Below are 17,559 nucleotides of genomic sequence, written 5' to 3' on the forward strand. Positions count from 1 at the left end.
TGATACATCTGATTTTTTTTTGTGCGTACACCAGTTTCTGGATTCTAGCGTACGCCATGTTTTAGTAAGAAAGCCACGCAAGTCTTAGTACATGAGGCCCCAGGTCAAGGATTACCTGAGCCTGAACAATATTTTATCTCCCTTTCAATCTGGCTTTAGGAAGCAGCCTAGTACTGTAACTGCTGCCATTAAGGTGATAAATGATATGTTGGTAGCCATGGATGCCAAGAAATATTGTGCGGCTCTTTTTATCGATCTTTCAAAGGCATTTGATACAGTCGATCACAGAATTTTGAGTCAGCGACTGACCACCATTGGATTGTCAGACCATGCAGTTGGCTGGTTTTCTAACTACCTTTCCAACCGTAAACAGCGTGTGCAGTCCGATGGCCTTTGCTCCGAGTTCCTAAACACTGTAAACGGTGTGCCGCAAGGTTCTGTCTTAGGACCAACTCTCTTTACCATCTATATAAATGAGGTGGGCCAACATATTAATGCATCTGTACATCTTTATGCTGACGACACCGTTGTCTATTTTTGTGCATCTTCTGTTGACCAGGTGTTCACTGACTTGCAGTCTGCTTTTGACACCATTCAGGCGCAATTATTCCGACTAAGGCTAGTTCTAAATGCAGGTAAAACCAAGATGTTGTTCTTTTCTAATAAAAGGAAGGTACCACTGTTCTACCCAGAATTATATCTGCTCAGGGTATCCCCATTGAGTCTGTGGCCACTTACAAATATCCAGGCATCACAGTGGATGATAGCCTTTCTTTTAAATGTCATGTTGACCAGTTACTGAAGAAATTGAGGTTAAAGCTGGGGTTTTTCTTCAGAAATAGAGCCTGTTTCTCTTTTAAAGCCAGAAAACGTATTGTTGCGGCCACTTTCTTGCCACTCCTGGATTATGGGGATGTTGTATATATAAATGCCTCTGCTCACTCCCTGCAACTGCTGGATGCCGCATATCACGGGGCCTTGAGATTCATAACCCCTTTCGTAAACCCCTCACACATCACTGTACATTGTACTCTCTCACAAACTGGTCTTCACTCTCAGAACCACTCACTGGTATTTATTTGTCTATAAATCCATTATCGGACTGCTCCCCTCTTATTTGTCAATGTATCTGGTACGGAATCAGTCTGATCGCAGCCTCCGGTCCCTGGACTTCATCTCGTTTGTCCGTACTGAGCTTGGCAAGAAGGCATTTTCCTACGCTGCACCTGCAACCTGGAACAAGCTCCAGCAGAGGCTGAAGCTGTCCAGCTTTTTTTCTTTAGGGGACTTCAAACTGCTTGTAGGAAGGCTGTTGAGACAGTCTGTGGGGGTCTGCACTTGTCAAATCAAATCAAATCAACCTTTATTTATATGGCGCTTTTCATACAGAAAAGTATCGCAAAGTTCCTTACAGAGATGTACAGAAAAAGAGAAACATCAAATGAAATCAGGAGAAGAAAGTTAAAAGAACCCAACCCTCCCACAATCATGCACAGAGACATACACAAATCTATATACGTTCATTCACACATTCACATAAACACACACAGCCAGGCTGACACACAGACACACAGACACACACACTCACACCTACGCAAACACTAGCTGTCACTACAGAGACATGGCCGGGCAGCGAGACCTGAGGTACAGAGTAGTCTAGAGGAAGCTACCTTTTTGGGGGGCCAACCACACTGGGAGAGGTCCTAGTCCAAGGTCACAGGGAGCACCGCCACAGAGACCACCCCGACCCAGGCAGACAGGAGCCTCCGCACCAAAGTGCAGAGCCCTCTAACTGCCTGGGCCGGAACTGTCCACGGGACAGCACCCCCCGCGGCCAGACCAGAGACAACTCCCAAACTGGCAGGCCCCCTGAGGAAACACTGGAGATTAAGAACTGTTGCCTAAAACAGTAAAGGGTTAAAATATGGAGGCTAAAAACACGAGGGACTAAAACATAAAAGCATAGAGGCTAAAACATGAAATAGAAAAGAAAAGCATAAAAGCATAAGACATGAGGCCATAAAAATAAATAAAAGCATGAAGGCTAAAACACAGATATCTCTGATTAGCACTGCCTAAAAGAAATCAATTAAAAGCCTGGTTAAAAAGATGGGTCTTAAGCCTCTTTTTAAAAACCTCAGCAGTCTCCGCGACCCTGAGGCTCTCCGGCAGGCTGTTCCACAGTCGGGGCCTATGGTAAATGGACTTGTACTTAATTAGCGCCTTTCTAGTCATCTGACTACTCAAAGCGCTTCACAGTGTCTGTAACATTCACCCATTCACACAGACATTCACACTGATGGCAGTGGACATCTACATACCATCTAATCTGATCTAACCATTCACACCACATTTACACACCCATGCGATGCACGGGGAGCAATTCGGGGTTCAGTGTCTTGCCCAAGGACACTTCGACATGTGGACCAGGGGGAGATGGGGATCGAACCACCAATCTCTCGAACAGAGGACGACCCACTCTGCCACCAAGCCACAGCCGCCACAACAACTGAAAGCCGCCTCCCCGTGCTTTTTTGAACTTACCTGTGGTATGGTTAAAAGGCCGGTGCCGGAGGACCTCAGGGGCCGTGGCGGCCGATAAGGTAAAAGCAAATCAGCTAGGTAAGAAGGCCCAAGACCATTAAGACACTTAAAAACTAGTGGAAGAACTTTAAAATCAATCCTGAAATGCACGGGGAGCCAATGCAGCGACTTTAAAACTGGTGTTATGTGCTCCCGCCCTCTGGTTCTTGTCAGCACTCGTGCAGCTGAGTTTTGTAATAATTGTAGATTCGAAATTCTCTTTTTGGGAAGGCCAGAGAGCAGGGCATTACAGTAGTCTATATGACAAGAGATAAAAGCATGCATCAGCACCTCCTTGCTGGCCTGAGAGAGAAACGGGCGGACTCTGGCTATGTTCTTAAGATGGTAAAAACCTATTTTTGTTATATTTTTGATGTGTGGAATAAAACTGAGCTCAGAGTCAAAAATCACACCCAGACTTTTTACAGATTGTGATAGTTTAAATTTCTGTTACTTTGGTAAAAGTTTTTCTTTCTGGCCCTCAGGACCGATGAGTAAAATCTCTGTTTTGTCCTGGTTGAGCAGTAGGAAATTTCCTGCCATCCATGTCTTGATATCTAAAATGCAGTTAAAAAAGGACATCAATAGGTCCTGTGTCATCGGGAGACACGGCGATATACAGTTGCGTATCGTCAGCATAACTATGAAAGCTAATACCTTGCCTCCTGATGACGTCCCCAAGGGGAAGCATGTAAAGATTAAAAAGAGTTGGACCTAAAATTGACCCTTGGGGAACACCACACTTTATTTTGTGGGTTTCTGAGGAACATGTATCCATACTTACAAAGAAGTGTCGATCTGTGAGGTAAGAAATTAACCAGTTAAGAACAGTACCAGAGAGGCCGACCAGGTTCTTCAGTCTATCTAATAAAATGTGATGGTCTACTGTATCGAAGGCGGCGGTTAGATCCAGTAGTACCAAGACTGTGAGTTCATTGTTATCCAAGTTGCACCTGATGTCGTTTAAAATCTTTAAAAGGGCTGTCTCTGTACTGTGGTTCGCCCTGAAACCAGACTGACACAAAAATGTTGTTTGCAATTAAAAAGTCATTTACTTGATTGAAAACAAGTTTTTCCAAAATTTTACTTAAAAACGGTAAGTTGGATACAGGCCGATAATTATTAAAGATGTTGGGATCTAAACTGCTCTTCTCCAGAAGGGGCTTCACCACCGCCGTTTTAAAGGAGGCGGGGAAGACCCCCGTCTGAAGAGAGCAATTCACCATGTATAAAAGTGATCCTCAAAGAATCCACAAAGTGTTTTGAAAAACGGTGTGGGAATTGGATCTAATAGGCAGGTTGTGGACTTTACTTGGGAGAGGACTCGACCAAGTGTCCCCTCATCAACCAGGGCAAAACTCTCCAGTGTTTCCTCGGGTAAAATCAATGATCCAGGTGTGTCAACATTCGAAATCTGTTGGGGTAAAAGACTCGATCCCAAGTCATTGATTTTATTTCTGAAGTGGTCTGCAGAGTCCTCACATTTTTCTACATTTGATGACCCTGAAAGATAGTTGTCAATAGCCACTCTGGTCATTCTTCGAGTATCCACTTTCTTTTGATTGTTCCAGCGAGATGGATTTGGCTGATCACATTTCAATGAGCATCACACAGTGCAACCAAAACAAAGATCAGTTACAGCCAGTTCCTGAAATAATTTGGACGAAAAAGTCTTATTGGATGAAGAGGGAACATCAGTCTGTGCCAGAACTTCAGTGCAAACAATTCAATCCATTAGCTTGTTTTTGAGGCTGTGGACCTTCTTCAGCAGCTTTCCCCCATCTATCTCCAGGAAAAGTTTCTGGAATACTTCGAAGGTGTTCTTGAGCGTCTTGGGATACTCAAGGTTGAGGGCATAGATCAGTCCCATCAACAGCATACATGCCTTTGTTCGGTTTCCACACCCGCTGAGCACTCGGTTTCCCTCGATCACAATAGACACTTCTGCTGGATCCTCCTCTGCAGTGGGATTAGGGATCACAAGCACCTTCATGGTATGGTCCATGTGGCCCCCACGTTCGTCCTCCATGTTTAAAAGAAACAAAAAGCATTAGCATTTTTAATTTAAGACTATAAACAAGTTGTTGCTGTTTCGATAGATTTCAGTTTTCTTGGTCATGGTTGTTATTTAAACACAATCAGGTTTTTTCAAGTCGAATGCTTGACCCTAATATCCTATTAGGATGTGCTGATTTATGGGCAACAATAGAAATTGGCCCAAAATGTCACAACTTGTGCCTCCAATTTCCCATAATACAACAGAGATGAAATGAGATGAGTGGAGATGAGGGCTTAACTTTCCATTATCCATTTAAAAAAATATAACCATCTTAAAAGCATAGACACATGAAAAAAAAAATCAAACATTCAAAAGATCACAGAAACTTTTACAGTGCACAACACATTAACACAAGCCAAGATCATGCTGGACTGGCATGAGATGAAATGAGAGGATGTGTAACCATGAGAATACCTTGGGTTGATCAATCATTTAATAACATACCTGGCAATCTTGGAAGAGCTCTTCTTGCTGTTCCCCAAGGTACTCAATGAGGCAACAGACAACTGCATCCCTTTTTTTCTCAATGCTCTGGGACTGTAATGAGATATATTTTAGTGATAAGACTTACAGTTAAAGTCAGAAGTTTAGATACACTTATATTGAAGTCATTAAAACATGTTTTTTAACCACGCCACAGATTTCATGTGAACAAACTATAATTTGGCAAGTCGGTTAGGACCTCTACTTTCTGTATGACAAATATATGTTTCCAACAGTTGTTTACAGACAGATTATTTCATTTTTAATTCACTTCATCACAATAATATTGGGTCAAAAGTTTTCATGAAACATGCATTGAAAGGGATGCCATTTCCTGTGCACTGTGTCCCTCCTGCAACAAAGCACCCCCACAACATGATGCTGCCTGACACCCCTGTGCTTCACAGTTGGAATGGTGTTCTTTGGCTTGCAAGCCCCTCCCCCCTTTTTTCTCTTAATGGTCATTATGGCCAAACAGCTTGATTTTTGTTTCATCGGACCAGAGGACATTTCTCCAAAAAGTCTCCAAGAACTGTAGTCTGGCTCTTGAATGGCAGTTTTGAAGCAGTGGCTTCTTCCTTGCTAGGTGGCTTCTCAGGTTATGAGGGGGAGGGAGGCTTGCAAGCTGAAGAAAACCGTCCCAACCGTGAAGCGCAGGGGGTTGTCAGGAAGCATTGCGTTGTGGGGTTGCTTTCCTGCAGGAGGGGCTTGTGCACTTCACAAAATCGATTGTAGGATATGGCATAATTTTTCACGCCAAAACCAATTTTAAACACTAACTCTGAACAATGACTTAATCCTAAACTTACGCCCAACAGATACGACTCCAAGTGATTCAAATTATGTCAATTAGCCTATCAGAAGCTTCGAAAGCCATGACAACAATCTCTGGAATCCTCCAAGTTGTTTAAAGGCAGTCAACTTACTGTAAGTGTATGAAAACTTCTGAACCACTGGAATTGTGATGAAGTGAATTAAATATAAAATAATGTCTGTAAACAACTATTGGAAAATGTTCTTTTATCATGCACAAATCACAGTATCTAACAGACTTGCCAAACTAAAGTTTAACAAGAAATCTGTGGAATGGTTAAAAAAAATAGTTTTAATGACTTCAATTTCAGTACAAACTTTTGATTTCAACTGTTTTTCTGCAAATTAGTGTTTGCACTTTTGTGGGAAAAGTGAAAGAAAAATATACCTCATTTACAGTGTCCAGGAGAGGACGCATCCTGGAACGAGCAGCTCCTCCTTTGGCACGCATCAGCTGCAGAAGACGTAGTGTGTACCCATCAAGTTTCAACATGAATGTCTCTTCAAGAGAAACTGTCGTTACACGACGGAATTCTTCTTTGATCTAGTAAATGAGTAAAAGGGACAACTTTTGAAAAACACTAATTCTCAAATTTTAAGGATACAAATGAGATGAACAATAGTTCTTGGTGGAAAAAAATAAATATCCATCAAACACCCTTACCTGAGCCTCACTGAATAACGCAGGCCACCTTTCTTTGAAGACACTGACAGCTGGGCTGTGGGTCACCAACTCCACTCTTCGACTTGAAAAGGTTCTGGACATTTTTTCTGTGATTATCTTTGTGTTATTCCTCTTTTTCACTTCATTGACTAATTCAAGCCTCTCTTTCTCCAATGTGTCCTGATCTTCTCCAACAGGATGTGGAGGGAGATAATTTACCTCCGCTTTCTTTGGCTTTTTTACACTTTTGGCAGGGGCTGAATCGGTCGGCAGCTTTCTCTTTAATGTGTTTATTTCTATTTCAGGATAGGCATATTTTCGTGATTTCAGCTTGGCACGGTAATTGTGCATCTTGTACTTGATGCGTTGCTGCCAGCCATACAGCCCTGCAAAGGACCCAGGCTCCTTAAGGCATGGAAACTTCTCAGCAAGGGCTTCAGCCACTGAGGTTATTTGCTGACTTGAAGGGTAGGCCGTGTAAGAGAATATGACTTTGGAAAGGTCATGCATTATTGCCGATTTAACACTTGCATCTCGGAAGTATGTTCCAGAAGTATGATACGATTTGTTTGCCTCTGCGAGGATAAGTTCAATGTCGCGGGAAAACTGTGGGATTTGAAATGGCACTGGCCATGGAGCAGCACGGCATGATTTAGGGAGAATAATGGTGTCTTGTGAGCTGGATGATGCACAGTCATCCACATGAGAGGATTCTTCTTCATCTGCAGGGTATGTGTCCACTTCACTTTGTGTAGAGGACAGTCCTGATTCATCTAGTGGATGCAAGTCAAGGGTTATCAAAGGCTCTTTTCTTATTATTTTCACAGTGGCCTTGTCTCGCAGGTCAGCAGTTGAGGTGACACTGAAAAATTGGTTCCCAAAATCTTTGTCTTCATATAATAGTCCAAATTCTCCGTGTAATTGGAATGTTTCAATGAATATTGAAACAAGATCTTCCACCGTATTAGGAATTCCCGATGGAAGAATCAACTTTCGTATATCGCGTTCTTCCAAGATCACTCGTAACTGGACTGCCATTGTCATTTGGACTATGTTGTCCTCAGCTGTAGACAGAAAGGGAAGAAATGATTAGCAGTGTTCCTACCCAGTTTCCATTTTCAAATATCCCTATTCATTCCAGATCCAATGTTCTTGACTGGATCAATGCACATTGACAATGGTTGGGTAATAAAAGCATTACTGTATCTGAACATTATTCTCATGAATAAAAACTGTGGACTCAAAGTGGGTTTACAACATAAAATCTATAATTATGTGCGTATTGGACCTGAACCACAACATTTTCATGTCCACACCACAACTATAAAGCTGTAGTCTGGACCACTCAATCCACCTGCATTACAACTATTTTAGAGCTAAATTTTTTAAATAAATCATGTTCCTTTGTGTGGACGGTCCTTTTCTTGTTGTTAAGCAATGAATAACTGTTACTTGCAATATGCTAACGATTGATATGGCATGGTAACAGAATTATTCAACTGAAGTATACCTACTTTCATGTACAAATGAAGTGTTTAAGGGACACCATTCGACCATCTGCTGTATTATATGCAGCCAAGGGGTATGCATCTTTCATTTCCGAATGCTGAAGTATTTCAATCTCCCCTGTTGGCTCTACTTTGAAGCTCCTCAGGTGCTCATGGTACCACCCACTTAGCAACTTCAGAACAAAGACAGGGCTTTCATGCACAATGATTATTTGAAGTACTTCTCCAAAGTCAGGCAATCCTCCTGTCGATCCAAAGGGCAACAACATTCCAACATTATAGTCCGTGCCTAAAAGGGTGACCTTGTTTGTCATGCTCACAACCTCTGCCCCAGGGAACTTCCTTCCAAATGACTCCTTAATACTGTCTTTTAGAATGTCAACTGCCACTTGAGTCATTCTGGACACTGACAGTGTAGGCCTTTGATTGTTAGCATCATGGATGTGATATGCAATCATTGATTGGTGTTTTTTTGCCATTGTCATGAGAATGTTTCTGAAAGACCCGGTCTGCCTCACAATCCTTTTAAAAAATCTGTGTTTGGCTTCGAAACGCATTGTCCAGAGAGTCACAAGTGGTCCAAAAGCAGTTGTAAGCCATGGATAATGTTCAAGGAAGTGGTGTTTTGGTTTCAATTTCTGCTCTGGGAACACATTTAATTACCTGTAACGGTGTTCACTGATCTTGCTTTCCATGTATCCTAATGTCTCATCTGTGTGGACAGGAGACATGACAAGCACAACAACATCTTTCAGGGTCATCAAAACCTCCCATGCTGTGTCATCTTCTGGTACTTTGTCAACAATCATAAAAGGCAGGATCCTCAACAAGCACCAGTTTTCATGTGCGTTGCCTCCCACACTTTTACGTGATGTAAAAGTCGGGGGAATAGCTTGTGGACTGTTTGTTTTGTCGTTCCACTTGTAAGGAAATCAACGGATGGAATGGTTGAGATCCTGAAGAGTGAAGTATTTCTTCTTGATAAACACATCAAGACAGAGTGCTATTTCTAGAGGTACAATCCCTTCAAGCAAATCATGCAAAGCGTCAGGGGGATAACCTGACGTGGCATGAAAATAACTCAGTCTGTCAGAGATGGGACACTGTCTTTTTATTCCACAGTGATGAGCTTCAGCAAGGTCAGACAATGCTGCTTCGACATGCATGGTATGGTTGGACTTAGTCCGTAGAGGAAACAGTCCTTCTCCTACTTTGTGCTCCTGGATCTGTGAACGTTCCCCAAGGCAAAAGCGGCAGAAGTGTGAGGCAGAAAAGCTTTCAACAAACCCACCTAAAGAGTGAGCACCAAGATTGTCAGCGACTACAGCAAATACAGTTCCCTTGACCACTTTGCCCAGAGTTGGAACAAAAATGCCATTATCTTCCAAGGATTTCAAGTCTCTAAGCAATGGCTCCAACACTTTTGGGTATCCATATTGGTTGACATCGCCTGCCTTACAAAGAATGGCTAGGTAAATGGAAGTTAGTGTAGATCGCAAGGTAGCAGGGATGTCTGCAAACACCCAGTACACAGCCGTGACTTTATGCTTCTTGCGGGACGTTCCCAGAGGGTTGCATACTTCAAAGTCATCTATGTAAAGAATCAGTGAGAGTTTAAGTTCATCTCCACATAAAAAGCTGTTTTCTCTTAGGAACGATCCATCATGCAATGATTTGTATCCAGAAGAAACATCAGATGGTCTTCTGTTCTGTAATATTGTGTCTTGAATGTGTTTGTTGTTCGCAAGTTGAGTCAATAATGGGAGAATTGGTACATACTGGAAGGTTTTTTTGTCGCTACTATCAAGTATGTACTCAACTGGCTCAGTCAATGAGAGATGCTCTTTTATAAATTGCCCTCTCCTGTAGTGAGTACTTAAAGGCCCATCCACCCCTAAAGCAGCACATAGAGGGTTTAGCTGGCAAATATCTTTGACCAGTTCTGAAATCAGTGAATCTTCAAAAGTACAGCTTTGCTTCCTTAAAGTGCTCAGTATAATTTCTCTAATAGCTGGGCCAGATGCAGTTGCTGAAAGGAAATGAAGTTCTTCTACTAGTTCATCTATGCATGTATTGGACACATTGTAAATGCATTCCAATTTAAGGAGGAGCAACCCCAGTCTCTTGATAATAGTTTTGTTCAAGTCCTCATCCTCCTTAAGGACAGAGACACAGTAGTTTTCACTTTCAACAAAGTCGCTTTCTTCATCCGTTTGGCTTTGGTATTCATGAAAAACAGAAGTCTTAAAATCTTCCACTGAATGGGGATTATGTTTCCTGCTCTTATGACTGTGGAATGTTGTGTATATATTTGTCTTGTAATCACAACCTTGAAAAACACAAGGCACAGTTTCAAACTTTTAAGATGGCAACCAAGGTGCTCAAAATATTGTCTTTGGTGTCGAAAAAGCATGAATTACACACTAGGCAAGTGAAGGAAAGGAGTTGGCCTGTCTTGGCTTTCCTTGGGTGATATCTAGACAAATGTGTCCGTAATGCACCCCATGTCCTTAAGCTGCAAGGGCAATCAGAATGGAGACAGGGTATCGACTGGTTTCGACCAAAATGCCCGTGTTGTAATCTATTGTGTTTCAATAGGTCCAGTCGTTTTGATGTGGTGAAGTTACATACTTTGCAGAGCCAGTTCATTTGAATTAAGGTATCACCAAAATTTTCCTCAGGTTAGGGTCGTTGGTTTAGTTAACTTAACTCTTAAAGTGCATGCATTTTGTTTTCTTCTGAAAACCGGCATTCACAAAAGTTTCAAACAGACATGTCCCACACCTGCAGGTAGTCTATCGAGAGGACTGGCAGGCGAAGATCTAGCAATCCCGGAACTGGTACCGACAGATGCCGTGGGAATTGGTGAATGAGTCAATATTCCGGTCGAAGAACACAGGAGAGGGCCTGAGGGGAGGGGGAGAAAAATAGGAGAGTAAACATACTTAGAGTGAATCTGCAGCAAATAAAATACCAAATTACATGAGTAAATAATCAGGCATGTGACTGGCAAAGGACAAAAAATGAGGAATAATTTCCATATCTGGTGTCCTACAATTTTACTTGGCATTTTTTGACTCCAACATTTTTTAACTCATTAACTAGCTCTAGTAAATATAAAATTTTCCCTATGTTTCCCATTTAGCAGTGGGTCATTTTATACTGACTATACACTGGTATCCGCTTTTTTTCCCTCAGCACACCAGCATTTTAAATTAAACTTAAATGAGGTAAAATATCTGACTTTTACATCCAGATTGGGTGAACAATGTAGTATTGTATAGCTTTTGGGAGATCTGCCATAAGCTAAAATTTCTACACTTAATAAAACACGTTGGATATCATTGTTTAAATCGTATGTACAGGATAAAAGAAAAATAAACTAAAATTAGCTTCATATAGTCTGGCAGAGAAAAGCGGAATTTCAATCATTTCTGGTGCACAGGGGCATTAATCCTGGACATACGTTGCTCCAAAACCATGCTGTTAAACATGTTTAAAAAGCACCAAAAAAGAGACATCCTAAGAACTTGTGCTTAATTGAGTATCCCGGGCAAGCGCCAGTAGAAAGTATGCAACTTAAGTTCACGTGTGTGGCTTTGCATAGTGTACAGCGGGGAACGACATAGACATATAAAGAGTAGATGCCGCATCGAACGTTGGGCCGCGAGAAATGCGGCCGCCATCTTGGACCGGTCATTCTCCCAGATCAGTTCTATGAGTGACTCGTTGAGCCTCTGAGTTGAGCAGCAGAAGGAACAAGATGTCAGAGCACTGTGCAGCGTATTCCTGCTCTAATCTAATATTACAATATTACAATTCATAATCAGTACGGTACAGTACAATTTTAAACAATTATACATAAATCCATGCATTTTTGAATGTTATAGTGAGTCCCTCAGGCTGTGGCAGGTAGATACATATTTAGCTGCCAGAGGAGCTGCTGTCCCTTATTTTATTATTATTATCTTGTCACAGTAGAGGCGTGGAGATTAGCCTCTGTGGGAATGTTAGTTAATTTACCCCCCGGCCAGATGTGTGTGTGCATGCCTGTGTAGATATGAAAGGAGAAGCAGGGAGGAGAGGGGTTGTCGTACATGTGGTCTAGTGTAAATGGATTGCACATTTCCAGCAGTAGGTCAGCGGAGGATGTGCTGTGGTTTCATGAGAGGAAGACACTTCAGAGACAGTTCATCTCAGGTCACCTCAGATATTCTCAGTTTTGTTTTTTTAAATCTTGAACATGACATTGAGATGAATTATGAGATAATTTTTCATGTCATGTCACTTTTTTTTAAGTTTAGACTATCAAAGGAGAAGTGACAGAATCTGATCAATATCCTTTGCTGTTAAACTGTTTCATCAAACAGGAGCAACATGATGTGGGCTTTATTATAAAGAATGAATTAGAGATTTACGAGGCAAGCGTGAACATGTGTTTCCACTCTGTGCCCGATATTCTCACAGCTGAACAAAATGTTCCATACATTTTTACTTGGTTCTCCACATCTCCACTTAAAGCAGGACGAACGTCACATGTTTGTAAAGCAGAACTGATGAGTCCAGGCTTTTTTAGTTCAGTTGGACCACAGAAATTGAAACAGTTAAATAAATGTATGATTTTTTCTTTTCAGACTAAGGAAAAATCTTAAATGGTTTGTATAATTTAAAATGGATATTACTGAACTATGCCCCGTGTTTTTGTTTGCACATTAAATACAATTACTACATAATTAAAATATGTAATAAAGAAGACATTCACATAATTAGACCTTGCCTAAAAACAAGGACACAGTCATTTTAGATACTATACAAAGTACTCCTACAACATCACTGTCTTTACCAATTAGAGCTACACTCTAATTGGTAACTGTGCAAGAACAAAACAGTGTGAAAATGATCGATTTAACAAAATGTTATATATATTTTTATACCACACACACTCGCTCAAATGTGGACCCTCCCTCTCCTCTCCACTACCACGACTATGCGACTGGCAGAGCATGGATCATTTCTGAATATTTATTAACATATAGGGTTCGGCTCTTGTTTTTTTTAGTGCTTTAAATGGAAGTGTGTCTGTTTGACTTGTATTTAGATGTGTCCAAAATGTCATCTCTCTCTCTGACCTAATTGTATTGATACTCTTGATTTATATGTATTTTAATTTTCTCTGAGTGTGTGTGTGTGTGTGTGTGCGTGTGTTTGTGTGTGTGTGTGTGAGAGAGAGAGAAAGAGAGAGAGAGAGAGAGAGAGAGTGAGAGAGAGATGTATGTATTCATGTATGAAATATAGCCTATTAATACTCTATAAATGATTTCTCTTGTTGTGTTTATATTTATAGTGTTTGTAAAACACCTATCATACATCACATATATCATATATCAGAATATTCTATAACTGTTAATCCCACTGTGAATATTAAAATACGCTGAACCGTGTCCTGTCCTTACACTGAGTGGAGCGGGCGACCGCTCCAAGATGGCGGCCCCACCGCTCGTCAGCGCCAATAGGCCCAACGTTCGATGAGGCGTCTACTCTTTATGTCTATGGGGAACGAGCCAACGCTATCCCGGAGACAGTTGCTGATTTCCGGTGAGCTCTCAGGCAGACAGCACTGGGCAGCGCAGAGCCTCTCGACGCATAAACGAAGCGGGTCACGAAGGTTTCTGTTCCGATCCGTTGTACGTAACTTTGTCAACAGAGAGAGGAGAGGGGGTTAATGGAGAGTGACTAAAGGGAAATAACAGCAACAAACAGGGTCTGTTGCGTGTGCTCCAATGAACTAGGTTAGACGCCATTAAATACTCCGCGCCAAATAATCACAAACTGTCTATGTTCACTTCGTCTTGTAAAACACACTAAGCAGCATGCACACAATTCCCTTGCAACTCCGACTCACCGCAAGTCTCCCTCTTTTACACTGAAATGCTGATAACATTATTTCTCTTCCTCATTAAGACTGTCATGACGGCGCCAGTCGCCCTTCAGACGCCGGCGCTGACCGGGTTGGTTAGCTAAAAACAGGTAATAGTCGGTCCCATCAATTATCCGCTGAATCAACGCTATTTCAAAGTAAAACTATACATTGTCTAAAACGGTGGGCAAAAATACGTTTTCCCCGTGACAAAAGAAAGTAACATTAGCAAACAGAAACAAGGTACCAGTGGAAAAACACTTTTTTTCAGAGCAACACAACTGCATGTTTGTGACTGTGGAGGCTCTGTGCAGCAAATACACAAACGTGCATGCTCACTGCATAGAATACTTAGTGCGCATATAATTCCGCTGCAAAGCCCAATTACAGCAGTTCAGTTCAACGGTGTGTTATTTCTCACGGTTATAAATTAGACATTAAAATAGCTAAGATGACGCCTGTCGCCAATTCAAACGTTCAGGTTCAAGCCGGTTCAGTCATGCATGGCACATAAAGAAGAACGCGGAGCACAACTCTTGGGGAGTATTTTAGCATTTAATAAGCTGACATTTACATTCCTGATATAATACACAGCAACACGTTAAACAGGAATCTTCGCTTACCTTAAAAATCCAGCAGCTCCACAATAGATGACAGGAAGCAAATGACCGCCAAAGTCCCGCTGCCGTGAGCGTATGACCTGACGCATGCGCACATCGCAGTGCAGGGCAAACATATTTGGGTACATTTTATATTTTTTTAGGTTGTAATTGTTACTGTTAAAAAAAAAGGTAGTGTAGGTAGAATGTACCCATTATTATGTATTTCACTTGCTGACTAATATATAGGCAAGGCAAGGCAGCTTTATTTGTATAGCACTTTTCATACACAAGGCAGACTCAAAGTGCTTCACAGCACAACATGTCATGAATTCAAATGCATTACAGGAAGACAAAGAGAATAAAAACATAGACAATAATCAAAACAGTGCAGACATTAAAAGTGCAAAGATTTAGCAGAAAGCTAAGGTGAACATAAAAGTTTTCAGTCTAGTTTTAAAAGTGGTCAGAGTGGGTGAAAGTCTCAAATCTTCAGGAAGTTTATTCCAGCTGTTTGTTGCATAATGACTGAAAGACGCTTTCCCTTGATTTGAGTTTACTCTGTGAACCACTAACAGATTGGTCTCAGAGGATCTTAGTGATAATATATGAGAGTACATTTTAAACAATATTCATGGATTGTATTTAGCACCCTCCAAAATCCTTTTTTCCAGTGTATAAGCGCTGCCTCTTTACGACACTTCCTAACAGCACATGTGGTTTACGGGAGGCACTTTACGGCAAACCTCGTCAAACTCACGGCGCTTCTTGACGGTCTGCGGACTGAAGTCCGGGTAGATGAAGACATTTACTCCTCCAAATGACAGATGTCCCCTTTCGCTGGCCAAGCGCATAATCCTCACCTTTTCCTGTAAGTTTGTATAATTCACAATGATCGGTCTTGGGAAGCCGGGTTCGGGCCTGTTGCCGGACCCGCCGGACCCGCTGGACACCGCTGGAGTACGGTGCGCCCTCTCCACCACCGGCGCAGTGGGGAAGTTCTCCTCCCCGAGGAGTGCAGGGATCAGCCGCCGACTCACGAAGGCCACCATGTCGTTCATCTCACTTTTTTCTGGGACATTTAGAAAGCGAAGATTGGACCTTCTGCTCCGGTTTTCAAGATCCTCCACCTTCTCCTTCAGGTAAGCACTATCTTTCTCGCGTGCGCCCATCCTCACCGAAAGTTTGGAGACGTCGTCTTCATTAGAGCTTACCCGTTGTTGTAACTCCACGACTTGGCCCGTAACAGCGTGTAGTGTTTGCTGGATATCCATGAGGCCTGCCTGCACACCCCCAATTTTGAGGTCCAAGTGGGCATTGACTTCAGTGGAGATTTGTCCTTTCATTTGGTGAATCGCTTCCCAAATGGATTGCAGTGTGATATCCGTCGATGTCATGGTGCAAATCTTTAAAGGGTCTTGATTGCTACAGAGAAGTCCCAATTGCCCAAGTCTTAGAGGTTAAGATGTTTGTTTGTCACTTCGTAATGTAAAGCTCGGCCTTAACAATGTTTTTAACAGCTTAAATCAATAGAGTAGTCAGAGCCTGCATCAAACGCTCAAGCTGCTGCGGCCATCACAACCCTACCCGTTAACCAGTCAATAACCGGGTTGTGAGTGATAAGCCAGGGGAGAACAAGAACAGCGGGAGCATGGTTAAGATGGTTAAAGGGAATGTCTCCGCAGAGATCTGAGCGAGTTCGCTCCCACTGAGACTATTAACCATTAAGGGAGTCTTGAGCTGGTTCAAAGGAATAGCATTAGATTTAACAAATTCAGAGTCAATAATATTCGTGTCAGCCCCAGAGTCAAATATTGCATGAAGGGAAAATTTCCTGCCCTCACTTCTTCATACTATGTCCAGGTTAATACCTTTTCGGGGACTATTAGGAACAACCGAGCGACTCACCAGGACCCCGTCTGTGACTGGTGAGTCTGACAGTTTATCGTCTGCGACAGTTGGCTATCTGATGATTGGAAGCTCCACAGTAAATACATAATCTGTCTCTAAAGCGCCGCTCACGTTCAGCGGGAGTCAAGTGGCTACGACCTAGCTGCATGGGTTCCTCCTGGTCTGGAGCGGGAGACAGGGGAACCCGGTTGCTCACAGGTACACAGGAAGTATGCTCGAGGAAACTGGTTAGATGACCTGGAGATACGGGGAAAACTGGCTGTCTCTCAAGGTGCCTCTCACGTAGACGGTTGTCTATCTTTATGGCAAGGCTAATAAGCTCCTTGAGGTAAGCAGTCTCAGACCTACTCACTAAACTGTCCTTAACCTCCTCATTAAGCCCCTTAAAGAAAATACTCTGAAGAGCCCGATCATCCCATCCTAATTCCGCTGCTAAAGTGCGAAACTGAACGGAGTAATCAGCAGCACAAGCGGAACCCTGGCGTAGATCCAGCAACAGATTGCTGGAATTCCAATTAGAAACAGGATGATCGAAAATCGACATAATCTCACTGGAGAACTGTTGGAAAGTAGCCTGCGGAGTCAGGGGGTTATTCCAAAATGCAGCTCCCCAGACTCGAGCCCTACCAGACAGCAAGCCTAGCACATAGGCGCTATCGTTAGCGTATGTGAGAGGCTGCTGACCGAAAACCAGAGAGCATGAAACAGAAAAATCCTGCATTCACCCAGTGTACCACAATAACGCGCTGGTGCAGGAACATAGGGCTCACAAGGGAGGAGAGTACTCACGGTAGTAGCGGGTGACTCAACATTCACAGGAGCAGCAAGGAGGGGTCCTACCTGTCTTTTCTCCAAACCAGCTACGCAGGCAGTCTTCTGACTGAGACTCTCCAGGATTCCTTGCAGCTTCTGTGAATGTTTACCGAGCAGTACTCCCTGGGAAGTAACCGCGTGACGAACGGAAAAAACCTGGGGGATCGATTTCCATGCTCGCGGGGTCCATGTTATGGCCAGACCGTTCT

The sequence above is a fragment of the Echiichthys vipera genome (assembly GCF_963691815.1).
Source record: "Echiichthys vipera genome assembly, chromosome: Y".
Lineage (NCBI taxonomy): Eukaryota > Metazoa > Chordata > Actinopteri > Perciformes > Trachinidae > Echiichthys > Echiichthys vipera.